The sequence below is a fragment of the Anser anser genome, assembly GCF_964211835.1.
Source record: "Anser anser genome assembly, chromosome: 2".
Classification (NCBI taxonomy): domain Eukaryota; kingdom Metazoa; phylum Chordata; class Aves; order Anseriformes; family Anatidae; genus Anser; species Anser anser.
In genome coordinates this window covers 48,989,332-49,003,568 of record NC_139721.1, presented here as the reverse complement: position 1 = coordinate 49,003,568, position 14,237 = coordinate 48,989,332, and the positions used below count along the sequence as shown (strand labels likewise).

At 39.5% G+C, this 14,237-nt stretch overlaps 1 long non-coding RNA gene across 32 annotated transcripts in view; it reads left to right on the top strand.

Annotated features, from left to right (window-relative positions):
• Positions 1-14,237, top strand: part of LOC310894298 — a 63,455-nt gene that overhangs the window by 24,362 nt on the left and 24,856 nt on the right. For 19 of the 32 annotated variants that reach the window (XR_014579764.1, XR_014579766.1, XR_014579767.1 and 16 more), the window contains 5 exons: positions 3,123-3,192; positions 3,849-3,957; positions 6,434-6,535; positions 8,856-8,897; positions 11,813-13,907. The exons of 1 other annotated variant lie outside the window; for it this stretch is intronic. This is a non-coding gene — a long non-coding RNA (uncharacterized lncRNA). Of the gene's footprint in view, positions 1-2,318; positions 2,589-3,122; positions 3,193-3,848; positions 3,958-4,032; positions 4,175-5,734; positions 5,883-6,433; positions 6,536-8,855; positions 8,898-11,812; positions 13,908-14,237 lie in introns of those variants that run through there. 12 more of the 32 variants (XR_014579765.1, XR_014579776.1, XR_014579754.1 and 9 more) reach the window with 9 other exon arrangements.

Genomic DNA, 14,237 nt, shown 5'->3' with positions numbered 1-14,237 from the left:
AGCATAAGTGGCAAAACAAACCTCCTCAGGCACAGGTCACAGGAGAACACAACACAGAAGTGTGTATGCTTGGGAAAGTGGCCAGTGCTGCCAGGACAAGGTAAGGTCTTTTACAGCTCCACCTTGTTTGATTTTATGAATTATATTCTGTGGTACCTGTTCTGTTTTGGCAAGGAGCAGGATACTGGTAGCTGCCAAAGATTTTGATACTTTATTCCATTTTCTTGAATGCTGGTAAAGAGGTTGGGGCACTGAAGGACTGAAAGTAGGAACTCTACAGAAAAACACTGCTGCAGTCTGCAGAATGTGAAAAAATTTGCACCCTCCAGAAACCAACATGTCAGAGAACAATTGTCCTAAAAACAAACAGTTGAAAAGTATTTAAAACAATTTAAACAAAATTTAATCCAAGTTCCATGCTGGGAAGAAACCACCTAATTTCTGAGAAATAGGAGCTCTGAGCCAGTTTAATAATGGATATTGGTCCTTTCCAGATTTTAGCAGAGTTATTAACTGCCATATGAGCACTGTACTGTGAATTTAGCTCCTCTCTGTGAATCTTGGTGAATGCTTCTGAAGCAAAAAAATGTATACAATGTCTTTCTGTGCAACAATTCTAACCATAATTTAACACTTTGTAGGTTAGTGACATATTTTTTATTAATTTCCAAGTTCGATGCAATCATTCTTAGAGAAGAAAATAAAAGTGAGTGGTAGGTGTTACTTTATAGAAAAAAAAATTACAATGAATAGTAGAAATTGGCAATATTACAACTATTTCCAGTTATTTCTCAAAACATTTGGGATCAGAAGAGCCCTAAGGTAGAAATTAAGCAGACAAAAATGGCAAGTATGTTAAGAACATAAAATATTTTTGAGTTTATTTTCTTTTACACTGTAAATAAAATTGACAGGGGAGTAATTACTGGTAGTTCAGTCTTTCTGTCCAGTCATAAGAGGGAGAAAACCCTTTAAATTTGAAATTATCTGGAATTTTCTGTTGCTCCTAATATGAATGAATACGAGAGAAATGTTACTCTGAGCACTAATGGAGGTTTCTCGATTCTTGCTGAAGGTAATTTGTATTCATCTTCACTCTAGCCAGTCCACCAATACGTACATGTTAGTTTTCAGAGTTCCTTTGCCTTTTTCCAGATATATTTTTGATCAGATGGTAATAAAATTTGTCCCTTGTATAGCTAAGGTACTCAGATGCAGAGCGCTTTTCTAAAGTATAGTCACATCTGTGGTGGAACAGGGCAGATTTTTAGTTCAATGCAACACTATCTGTCTTATACCACAGAAAGCAAAGGGGGGGGGGAGAGTGCGAAAGTAGTTTTGGAAATAATTTCAATAATCAGAATGTAATTTGTTCAGTTGGAGAAAGAAGCAGGGATGAGACCTTGTCCTTGAAGAAAAGATAATGGGATCTATAACATCTACATGGTTTCAGGAGGGTCTTGTACTCACATGGAAACCTCTTTCTTTAGGACCTTTTAAAAAGCAATTGTGCTGATGTAGCATGTGGCAGTCATGCCTAAGGAAACACTGATAGCTGGGTTAGAAGAGATAATAGATAGGTCTTACCCTCTTCTAATGTCTGTGACTCAGGAATCTTGGCTTCCCCCCCCACCCCACCGCCCCCAAATGATATCAGTCACAATAGCATGGTGGCTTTATATTGATCGTGAAGATTTCTACTTCTGGAAGTGGTTACTTTGCTTGGCAGGCTGCAGCGTGGATCAGACAAGACTTGACTTACTTTTCAAGCTCTAATAAGGTCGTACACTTACAGACAATAAGAATTGAGTTCGGTGCCACTATGTCAGATTACATCTCAAGATTTCTTGGGCTTTGCTTGGAGATCTCAGCCGTCTATTTCTTTTCCCTTTTGTGTAAAGAAAGCACATTACTTCCTCCACATCTTTCTCTTGTGTTGCTATAATGAATTCCTTGCTATTCCCTCAGGGGGCTGACTCACACTCTTGCATTTGAAGTGGAGTAAACTGGAATTTGTATCTTTGTGAAGGTCAGTTGCAGTGCATATGAACAGGAAAGAGGGGTCAGAATGGTAATGCAGATCAGAGATACGCCGGCAGTACAAATGCAAATGCTGGCCAACAGGACATTTCAAGGCTGTCGGCATGCCTAGCATTTGTTTGGCCAGGCGGTGCGATGCTAGCTGATGCCCATTTAAAAGGCTCCAGTCAGCGAGGGGAAGCTTGCCCGTGCTGCAGAAAACTCCTAACTTCTGTCAGGAAAGGAAGTGGATAGCTATGAAAAAAAAAAAAAGTATATATTTTTTCACCATTTCCTAGAAAATTCCTTCATATCTCTCAAGACTGATAATCCCCAAGTGAAAGGACAATGGCCCTAGGACTGGAGAAGTGAGAGAAGAGCACGGTGATGCACAGTGATGTGTGTGGCTGGTTCAGGATTGCTTTCTGCAAAGGCTTTCCCCAGTCTGAGCTGAGTGGGTTCACATAAAGGAGGTTTCTGCCCCTTCCTCGTGTTCGGCTGATCAAGGACCAAGAAATCTGGTGATCCTGGCTCTATTGCTGAGCTTCGTTCTGGATCATGAGCAAAAGGTGTGGAGAGATGAGGAATTGGTGACAGACTCCAGTTTCAATAATTAATTTGCAAGCCATAGAAAATGGCTCGGTGCCTAATTGAATAGTCTGGCCCTGTGTTTTGAGTAACTGTGAAAGATCAAATCTTTAAAATAATAATCTAAATACCATCTCTTTCCTCTCTGCTTGAGTTCTCATGCTCGTTAAGCAAGTGGTCTTTGAAACAGGAGTTGTAGAAAACAATGCTTTTTACACTGCAAAACAATATCTTCTGTTGTGGCATTTCAGCAGCTTAAAGCAAAAATGAAAGGAAAATGAGAGTCAGATAATGATCAAAGTGAACATGTAGCAGCTTTTCAGAATTAGTTGGCCAATAGAAAGTATTTGAAGATGAAGATAAAATAGTGAAAAGGAATGAAAGGAAAAACAACAAAATGTAGCAAACAAACAAAAAATATCAGCAGAAAGAGACAGGAGTCAAAGGAAAAAAAAAAAAAGTTGACTTTCACTAACTTCAGGTTGACTTTTTAATTTTTTTTTTCATTGCTCCAGTGTCCCATCTGGATCTGGTGTATCATTGCACCTCAGTAGATAATTCCTTCTCCACTGACATACATTTTAGGTAAGTGTCACTTACTCTGTTTACGTGAGCTCCTTTATTCCTTCATGTTTTTGTTAAAGAGATGCTTCAACACACAATATTAATCAAATCAGTCATTTTGCTTTAACCCTTCCTAAATCACTTAGAGGTGAAAAAAAAAAGCCATTACCAGCACTTACCTGGTAGTCAGGCCAGAGCCTAGCACGTGAGAAGCCGTCCTGCTTTTTCTTGGCTTACTGAACTCACTGGAGAAAACAGGATCTTCAGATCTTCATGGCAAGCAGGCACAAATAGACTCATCCTGCAGCACCAACCACAACCATGAGCCGGGCCACAACATGCCTGCTTCTGAGGAGCAGTGTGCGCCACCTGCACCCTATCATTGCACCCCAAAATTAGCTGTCGCTGCAGGATTTAAGTGATTATCATTTGCTGCCCTGCACAGGGCCAGTGTGACTTGGTACAGTGAAGCCAAGAGTGTTATCTTATTTTTTATACGGATAATATATATATTTTTTTCTTTTTTCCTCCCCCAAAAACATCTATTTTAAAATAGAGAGAAAACCACAAGCTACATAAGTCTTAACTTGTTTCAGGACATAAAAAGTTCAATGTGTTCAGAGGTTGTCCATCCTCTGTTGTCTTTCCTTGATGACTGTGCTTCTTCACTTGTGCAGGCATCTTCTGAAACTGAAGGAGAATTATTCCGCTCATGAAAAAAGCAAGAGAAATATAAACAGACCGGTACATGTTATATAAAACTATGGGAAGAAAAGAGCATCTTAGGTAAATACCAAGCTACTTATTTTATGATTTTTAAATGTCATTCTTCTGTCCAATATTGACTTTTTTATATGGAAGTTGAATTATAGATCTTACAGCACTTGGGAGCCTATGGCGGCCTTACTCTGACACAGCTGGTCAAGTGAAGGATTGAAGTCCCAGTAATTAGTTACGAGTTTCTCCGCTGGGGAGCCAGGCCAGGATGAGAAAATTTTGTGAGGTTAGTCCTCCCTCCAGGTAAAGCCAAAGCAACTGGGAAAGAGCCCAGTTGTCCTCTGACGGGGTGTACTACAGCATCCTCATCTTGTTGCTGCAAATAGATGTTTCTTCAGGCAGTGAATTTGTAGGCAGAAGTGTAATTTGCAGGCTTTTGCTGACTTTTCTGTCAAACAACTTATTTTGAAACATCTGTGTGTAGAATGGAAACCACACAGTGTGATGAGAAGAGGACTGAAAGTAGAGCCTGAATCATTTGGACCTCTGCTAAAACTTCAGAAGTTGTTTGTTGAGGCAGGACCTCTGGGTGGCCCCAGAGGGGCAATGATGGGGGAGAATTAGAGACAAAGAAACAGGCGACAAAGGAGAATTGACTGCAGAAGTTTGGACAAAGGAAATGAGAAGGGAATGAAGGAAGGAAGGAAAGAGGGAAAAAGAAGGAAGGCAGAAAGTGGGGACGGATGGAAGCCGTTTGGGAAACCAATTTCATGTTGGACATGCAGATTACTAACAGCAAAAATGACCTGATTCCTCTCAGAACCTGGAGTTTTCCTATCTGGACCCAGGGTGGCAATTCTTGAACACAAGTTTCCAGTCTTCTTTAAATCCCCTTAATTGCGGTTTTAATATTACCCTGTAAGTGGGAGCAGGAAATAAACATTTCAAGAATAATTAAGACAGACAGTGTAGTCTCTCTGAACACTGAACAAAAACTCAGAAGATCCGGATTTTCAGAGCCGTCGCTGTCGTAGACAAATCCTTCTCTCTTTCTGTGTCACCAGGGGGTCATTAGGAGCTCTCACAACACAAATAAATCACGGAAAAACAATACATTATGCTACCGATGGAAGGCAAGGGTCTGACATCCAGATCTGCTGCTGCTTGGTCTGGTATTCTTAACTCAGGACTAAGCTGGCTGTTTTATTTTAATTAACCTTTAACAATGAATGAAGGCTCATTTCTGACAGGCTTGAAGAGGCACCCAGACTTTACCTTGTTTTTCAGATATAATCTGCAATATTAATGTATTGTGGGCATACAATGCAGTGTAGGAATTCTTGTGATGAATCCATTGTTTCTGCTGTTTTTTAACCACGAAATAATGTCTGATTCACACTGAATTTTGGTCAGGTTTTAATACTATATATTTTTTTTAACATGAGAAATAATTTATCCCTATGTGGATTTTTTTTTTTAATTTTGAAAAATAGAAAAAGGCAAAAAGCAAGCTAATTGTTTTATAAGCTTCCCTTTTGTTTTCACATGCAGTTAAAGTACTGTCACTCTCATAGCATCCACATAAATGATCAGAGAGATGATAAAAATGAAAATTGGCAATATTTCTAAAATGTTTTTAATATTACTATTTTCCATGAAAATGTCAAAAAAATGAAATCATTGACATGCTTTTCAAAAGGCTCAGATCATTGTTTATATGATTTTTTAAATTAATTTCCTTCCAAAATGAAAATACCTTCATATTTGACTTTTTTTTTTTTTAAGTTTTTCTTAAATTTCCTGTTCTTTCCATTTCTCCTCGTCATTTTCTCTCTTTCTATGGAAGAGAAAAGGCAGAGGAAAATGGAGCAAAACAAACCCAAACCATAGAAACCGGTTAGATGTTGATTTTCTTATTTCTGAAAAGAACAAAGATGAATAGCGTGGAAAATTTCTGCAAACTAATACAACACTGCAAGGAAGCTGACAATTCTGTGAGTGGTCACCTTTCAAAACAACTGTTATTGTTTTAAGAGATTCAATGACAAATCCTGATGAACTGATATTTTAAGCATTATTTTTTCACTACAACGTCCTTTTAATTAACTCGAGCTAGCAGTTTAATTGGAAGTTAAATATTCTTTGCAGATTTAAGATTTCCAATGCACTGACCTAATAGTTCCAACTGGTGTCAATGGAAGAAATGAATGTCTGCAAATCTGTGCTGTATGGTTTTCATAAAAAAGGAATTAGCCAAATACCGCTTATGAATTTTGTGTATATTTTATTTTCATCTCCAAACTTCAGTACTTCAGTATGTTTTTCTTTGGTAATAAATTAATACTTTAGGAGCAATAAATATATATTACATATTATAAATATATAAGCTATATAAGTATATATATTATATTATTATTGTCTGAGATTTGTGTTTAGCCATGCATGTACAGAGTAAGTTCTTATGCAGACCTTCCTGCACCTCGAGTAAGACAGCTATGGCATGCAAAGTGTTACCCTTGAAAACTGCAACTTCTCATTATGACAGAGCCCCAGCAGGTGACAGAAGGAAAAGCCACTGGCCCATGAACTAGGAGCCCAGAGCATCATCAAGCTTTGCTGCTACCCTGGAGGAGGAAAAAAGAAAAGGGTGAGGAGTGAACCTCCAGGACCCAGAATGCCACTTGGCTGGTTGACAGATTTGTTTTGTCCCTTCTCTTTGCTACTTTGCTAGTTGCCTTTTGAAGGGCATCAGTAACAAGCTGGAAATGAATGCTACTTAAGAGATTTGGAAGTGAAACTATTTATCTCTTTGCTATTTATTTCTATGTGAGACTGTTCTGGTTTGTGTGTGTGTGTGTTTGTGTGTTTTCCCCAAATCTTTAATTTTGCTTAGTTTAGCCTTGGGAGAAAAATAGGACACTAAAATAGCAAAGGCTGCAGCCACTCTGCTGTGTGTTTTCACATGTAAACCAGACCGCTGAGGTGTGTACTCTTCAATTTCTATGTCAGCATAAGGACTAGCTTGTTTCAATATCAAAATCAGAGAAAAGACATTAAACGTCTCTTTGCTTGTAGGGAACAGATATTGATTGAGATGTATACAGATCTAGGACCTGCTCAGATTACATACTATATTCAAATAAAGCATGCTTTTTGGAAAACTAGCAGGATTTCATGGCTATGGGGTGCATTTGTGACTGTAGATACTTTGTGGTTTAGGTTTGTTTGGAAGGATGTAATTGCTTTTCATGTGCTTATCCTCTTAACTGGATGACACAGAGGCATCAGCCACATCCATTGAGGCACTTCAGCATCCTGCAGCACCCTTAAGGTTTTACCAAAACCATGTCTTACCTTCCAGAAAGCTTTTTCTGGACAGAATGGCATTCCTGCCTTCTCACTGGCTGAAGCACTGTGGATTTTCCCCTTTGTATGGCTATACAGCTCATGGGTTTTGGGGCAATGTGCGTTGCGATGTCTGAATAGATCTGACAACACTGAAGTGAACAAAAGTAGCTGATCCAGCGTAACATCTGTCTGCCATATTACACTTGTGCTCCACAGTACATCTGCATGTGTGTCCCAGGTGCACCAGATTTATTCTCTATTATAAGGTCAGCTCCCAGCATACACTGTTATGTGTCACGGCCAATTGTCCAGGGAGTGATGAAGTCCAGCTGAAGCTGAACTGTGGCTCTTGCCACACACTGTTTGGGTGATTTCACTGGAGTGATGTGTGCCACTGGTGTCAGTATAAATCCATCATGGAAGCTACACAAGAAAGAGGAACCCTGAAAACAGAGCTTCTGCTCTGTATTTGCCACAGGAGTGTGAATGTAAATAACATCGCTGTCCTTGCTGCCGGTGTCCATACTGTGCCCCTGCATTTTGCATTGCATTTTGGATTTTGTTACATGACAGGACTTGCACCTTACCTATTATGAGGTTCTGCATGGCCAACCACTGCCAATTTTTTACTGAATGCAAAACTTTGCTACAAGCTGAAAATTTTAATTCATCCATTAATGGATTTATTCCCAGAAACTGAGGGTGTGGTGCTGCTCTGAGTTGGAGACAAGTGTTCAAATGAGCTAGGAAAGGTTTCTAATCATAGCTCTGTTATTTATTTGTGGAGTCAACACAGGACATGAGATTTCTTTTTCCTTTCTATTATTAGACACACTTACCAAAGCTGCCAATCCAACACCTATTCTACCACATAAATTCACAAGTACACTTATCATTTCAGGTTTTTTGCTAATTATGAACTAGGTACCAAATGTTCATGGAAATTCCCCTTTGCTGACAATCACAATCTTTGTCTTAACTGAATGGAATGCAGAACACATCCCAGACTCAGTGTAGAGAAATTTTTGATCAAACCTTTATCCAGAAAGGAGCCTGCCTATGTAATAGTCTATGCAGGGTACCTTGAAAGTCAAGAGATGCTTGTGCTGATAAAATGAGCAAGTTTGGTGGTTATAATAGTTTTTCATCAGGGTTTCAGCCTGCCTATTTTTGATCTCAGCTTCTGAGATATCATCTTAAGGATAGGCATTGCCTGCAGTTGTCAAGAACACGGAGACAGTGGTTTTCAGCCCATCATCCAAAGACCCTCAGGGCCTACAGCTAATGGGTTCTTCAAATGGAAGCAAGGAAAGCAACTTGTTATCAGGAGTCCACACCTCTACGAGAACATCTTTAGGAATACTATAGTCAAATGAGATCAGACATCAGCAGATAAAAATAAACTCTTTCAAATAAACTTGAAAGCATGTAGAGTACCAGTGCTACACAGAGAGTAAGTATTGTGTTTTTAACATGGCTGCCTTTGCTAAACAAAAACCCCAAAGGCCATTATCTGCATTAGCAGAAGTCACTGGGAAGCGTCCAAGCCCAGTGCATCACTAAGTTGCATCACTCAAAACTGACAAGACTTAAGCATTTATCTCTACATTTATCTCTAGAACCAGTGGAGTCACAGTTATCTCCTGAGATATTTGTGTGGGGTAAGTCGCTTTATTTCTGATAATCCATACATGGCTATAAATTCATTGCAAGATCTTATTTTTATGGCGAGGTGTGGCATACTTTCAGAATCAGATGCATAAAGACTTATGTTCATATATGAGGATTACTAACTGTCAGTCTGTACCATATTTGTCCAGGTTGCACTGATAATATCTCCCTAACTCATTAAATCTGAATGATAAACCTTGCTTGTCTAAACAAAACAATAATACAAGCTACACTGTTTTAAAAGTACAGCACACTTTTTGCTCATGCGGAATTGGCTACCCAATGATGGCCAAGTTACCGTGGCTTTTCTAGCTACCCCACATTGGCTGAGCCCTGCCAATTGCCAGTTAGCTACCCGCTAAAGTTAAGTACTTTAGGAATAATATTGAAAATGTAAAGAGGTCTCAGATAAAATCTGTGGGAATGATGAAAAATGCAGAATACAGTATTTATAATGAAAGACTGAAAGTACTTTTAGTTTATCAAAGAAGAGGATAAGTAGATAGTTTACCACTGATTGCTAATACTTCCTTAAGGAAGAGAAACACAATAATAGATGGCTCTGCAGTCTGGCAGACAAAGAAATAAAAAGAATGTAAGTCTAGAAAATAGACAAGATCAAGCTGGAAATAAGGTGAACATTTTAGACTGCAAAAGAAATTGGTCATTAAAACAGTAATAACAGTAACTATTATTTCAGTGGAATTTTCATTATTGGATTTTTTCAAAGCTAGAATGACTTTTTTAAAAAACAATATAATTGAAATCAAGAGCAGCTGTTGATCTCAAGGTAGAAACTAACACTTGTGAGAGTCTTTTGGCCAAAGTAATGCAGAACATCATAGTGGTCCTTTCCCAGCCTTAAAATTTGTATGTCTAGCACAATACAGAAAGTGTTCCCATTAAGAGAAGAAACTTAAAACCCTTCAAACACCAACACTGTTGAAAAAGTGAATTTGCACCTTATTTCTGAATGTTTGGGTCAGCGTTACTTTCTGTAGACAGAGAGGTGACGATCCCACCCAGCCTCTTTTCTCTGTTAGTGGTTCCATTCATACTAAGCCTAATATTGTTTTTCTGCTCTTGTTATGCCTCCGTCCAGTGGACTGAAAATTTATTATCAGCTCTGTTTTCCTCTGTGAAATAAAAAAATAGTGTTTGATCAAGTTACCTCAACCTTCTCTTTGATAAGCTAAGTTGTTGAAGCCTCCTAGGTCTTCTGACTTGGAAGCATATGGGGGAGAACAGAGGGGGGTGAATTTTCTTAGGCAATGTAAGCCCGAAGCTTTTTTTTCTTAGGAGGGTTTTATGAAATTGACTTAATTGCTCTTACTAATAATTAGAACTGGCCAAAAATGTTCTAGTCAATGTATATCTGTGTTTCAGAATATATTTCGATTGTTTCCCTTTGACTCTTTGGTGGTGGTTAAGGAACAATGACTTTGAACAAATGTCTGGGTTTTCACAGTAGAATGTAAGTCTCTTCTCTGCGCTGCTCTTTCAATACTGGGATCTTTTTTGCGTGTGCATTTAGATGTGCAAAAAAAAAAAAAAGATGCTCTTCATGCAGCAATAGCAGAACAATCAAAATCCACCCAGAGAAATCCCAAAGCAGTGATTTGGAAGGGAAACGGAGTGCTCCTTTTCAGATCGTCCAGCCCCACCCCCTTGTCATCAGGATTAAGACAGCAAGGGTGCGGGTGCGGGTTGCATATTTGCAAGTGAATCAGCTGCTTTCCAGAAGACTGTTATTTTTTCAGTAAAAGCAATAGAATATCATTGTTAACTTACTATTTAAGGGAAGAGAGTGTTTAGAGGAGGTGCCTTTCTGAGAAACAACTAAATGGACGTGTACATTTTTTCATATACTGAAATATGACAGTATTTTGGCTTGAGTTGTAAGGATTGTGCTTTAATAAGTGACTGTGTTTATTTATCAATATGTACAAAACATAGAGGAGCCATCAAATTCAAGGGGAAATAATGATTCACTGCTGTCTTTATAGCCTCTGTCTATAAGGACATGTAGCACACACATGTCCTGACATATATGAGTATAAATGTATAAGTGATTTTGCATGCATCCACTTTATTCTTCATGTCTTCAGAAGACAAAGGTTGGTTCAGTGTTATAAAAAAACAGCTCCCTACAAGACTTGTAAAGGTAGATAAATGTGCAGCAAGCTCTCCCAGGTCACAGTCCTCCTGTGTATGTATTTTCTGATAAGCCTAATAGCCTTCATTCCCAATGACTGTTTTTGTGTTAGGTACAAAATTATACTTTTGAGCATTTGAGTATTATCCATCTTCATTAAAAAAAATAAAAATAATTAAACTGCAAAAATTTGAAACTCCAAAATTAGTTCCTTCTATATTTCTCTGCAAGATCTCCTGGACAGAAACAAGTGCCTAAAGGCTGTGTAGTGAATTTGTAGCATCTAGGACCCATTGCACCTACTGTTTATGTGATGTACAATTGATCAGTGCTTATGCAGCAAGTTTAATGAGGGCTGGAGTTACCAGATTTAGTGGGTGAAAGGGTGCAACACTGCAGGGTGTGGTGTCCTGCGTGTGGGGAATTTGGTGTGCAAGTTGTACAGAGCCAGCCTTGCACACACTGACTGCCTGTGCAGGATCTCTGCCAGTCCAGCAGTCCACATAGTGCTACAATAACATGAAACATTTTTGTCTGCTTGAAAACAAAACAAGAAAAAAAAAAGAAAAAAAAAAAAAAGAAAGAAACCCTACTCTTGTGCAAATATAAAAGCTTCTTCCCTATGAGATGCTGCCCAGATGACCAGAGAGAGCAGCAGGGCAGTAGGTGGTGGATAAACGTGGTGGAAGTGGCAGGTATGTTTGAAGGATTTATCGAGTTTAACGTGTCATTTTTTTTCCTTCACCGCAGCAATTTTCGGTGGTATGAACAATACCAGCGCTGATGTATGGACCAGCAGATGTCAGTGTAGTTCTGTTCATTCATCTTCCCTTTTGATGGAATTCCAGTTATTTTCTGTGGTCCCCGCCGTTCAGCTTTCTTATTTAACCATTGTCTTTTCACAGCTTAATGCATCATAATATTTGTAATTCATGTCTTCTGTCAATGTTTTTGGAAATGGACATACATCTTAACAAACAAAAATCCAACCCGAGGACTGGCTCTGAAATACTGACACGGCCAGGCAGACCACAAGACAGCAGAGGAGCAGGGAGCTGGAGAGCGGACAAAGCACTGGGGTGCTGAGTGGGGCATTGCTGCTAGAGACACTGATTCCCCATGGAGGTCCAGGTTTCCCCAGAGGTCAGGCACATTGCAAGAACACCCACAGTTTCTGTGCTCCATTTTTCTGTGTCTTTTGAGGAGAGGAAAATACAACACCGGCAAGAGAAGAATGTGCTCCCAAGCGCCATGCTCTGAAATTGTTTCTCCTTCTTGGTAGTGGCAGCCAGCGTGCCGTTCCCAGCCCGACTCAGTCTCCACTAAAAGCTCATTGAGCTACAAAGGGGTAACAGAGCTACATAATTTCTACATCACATAATAACTTTTGAGACCCAGGAAGAAGGGAACAGTGGCTTAGCAACACAGTTCCAAGACTTTTCTGCAGGAGCTGAATGCATGAGATATGGAGAAAAAATTCCTGAAAAGTTCATTTAGAATAGTTTTCAGCAGTAGTCATAAGGATGAGGGGAAAAACTATGTTCTAATGCCAAAGATGATAACCACAAAAAAGAGCTTTATTTTCATGTGTGGTGATATTATATTTTTTGGATGCTCTAACGTCTTGATTCCATGAGAAGTCTGTCCTCCTTCATCTTGGACTGACAGCTCTTGGATGGAAAAGCAGCTGCTCTGTCAATAAAGAGAAATGAGATTTGTTGGCAGAACGAGCAGTAATGTTTGTTGTAGTGGTACAGCCTGATGAAGCCTCCTCCTGAGCTCCTCCTGAGCTTAAAGCCTTCTCCGAGCCTTCCAAGGACTACTAAGCAGTCATGTGCAAAGATGCAGAACTTGCATTATAGCTTATTTTTGGCAGACCTGTGAGTGAGAGCGTCAGTAAGACTCACCACAAGGCTTGGGGCTGCTTTTGCACCTCCAGCCACTGAAGGCAAAGACCCAACCCAAGAGAACGCTGCACATCCATTCCCAGCAGCCAGTGGACAAAGGCAGGCCAGCAATAGCAGTTTCACACTGTTGAGTTGGTCTGTAAACAGAGACAGGGCCCTAGTTTGAAAAGTTTTGGATCTGGATGGATATGATCCCAAAATAGATAGGCTTCTGATCCAGGATTTTGGCATAGCCTGCTACGTAATAATTGGCTTTGCAAAGAGTCGGACTGGGAGCCAAATCCCAGAGGTTGGGAGTGTTTGGGGGTTTGTTTCAGGTCCATTTTTAGTGTAAGAGAAATTTCATGAGATGCTGTGCTAAACTTGTGACATGGCATCATTATCAAGTTATAACATGATGCTATTAATTCATTGCACTCTCTGCAAGTTGCTGTGACCACAACCCTAATTGTTTCTTGAAGCTCACAGTAATGTGGCCTCTGGCTCATAATAAAATTACATGCAGAATCTCATGAAATGGAAAAGGAAAAGAAAAAGGAATGAAAAACTCTCTGTGGACCTTTCTGAGTTGTGCAAGTCATAGCTTTTGACAGGGAGAACTATTCCAATAACAGAGATTGGCAAATTTTAGAAAGTTTGGCTATAGATACTTGGAAGTTTCTCAGAAGCTTTTCCAAACCTCATCTTAAGATTATCCAAGACACTACACAGATCTGTTGGGTTACAATTTCTGTTCTTCGCTGAATCCAACGAGAACAGACTTATGTGAAAATTGAAATATAATATAAACAACTACCTACAGCAGGAAAGTAAATCTCTCCCCTTTCTTAAGTCTTGACTTGCTAAATCTTTCGAGCTTCAGAGAAGTGTATGCATATGTTCACTTGGATAGGAGACTTGGGCCATATCCTAATATTTAGTTGAACCAATTTAAATAATCATTCTGATCCAATAATTCGCTTTTAATAAACATGACGTGAAAGACCAGTCTCTTCATTGTGGTTAGCCTTCCCCGAATAACCTTGCTCCTCTTTTTATGCCTGTATGTTCCTTCGGCTGATCCCGCAGCAGTGATATACCTCTCTGATCAATGCCAGGTGGCAATTGCTTTTTGGCTGGCAACGCAGGACTATGTTGCTCCCCTCCTTCATCTGTGTCCCCAACACTGCCCTGGTGCCAGATGATCCAAGTGTGAGGCGTTGGGGAAATTCTGCAAGAAGAACATCTCCATGCCCGCGTGGGGCCTATCAGTGGGCCTAGCTGTGTGG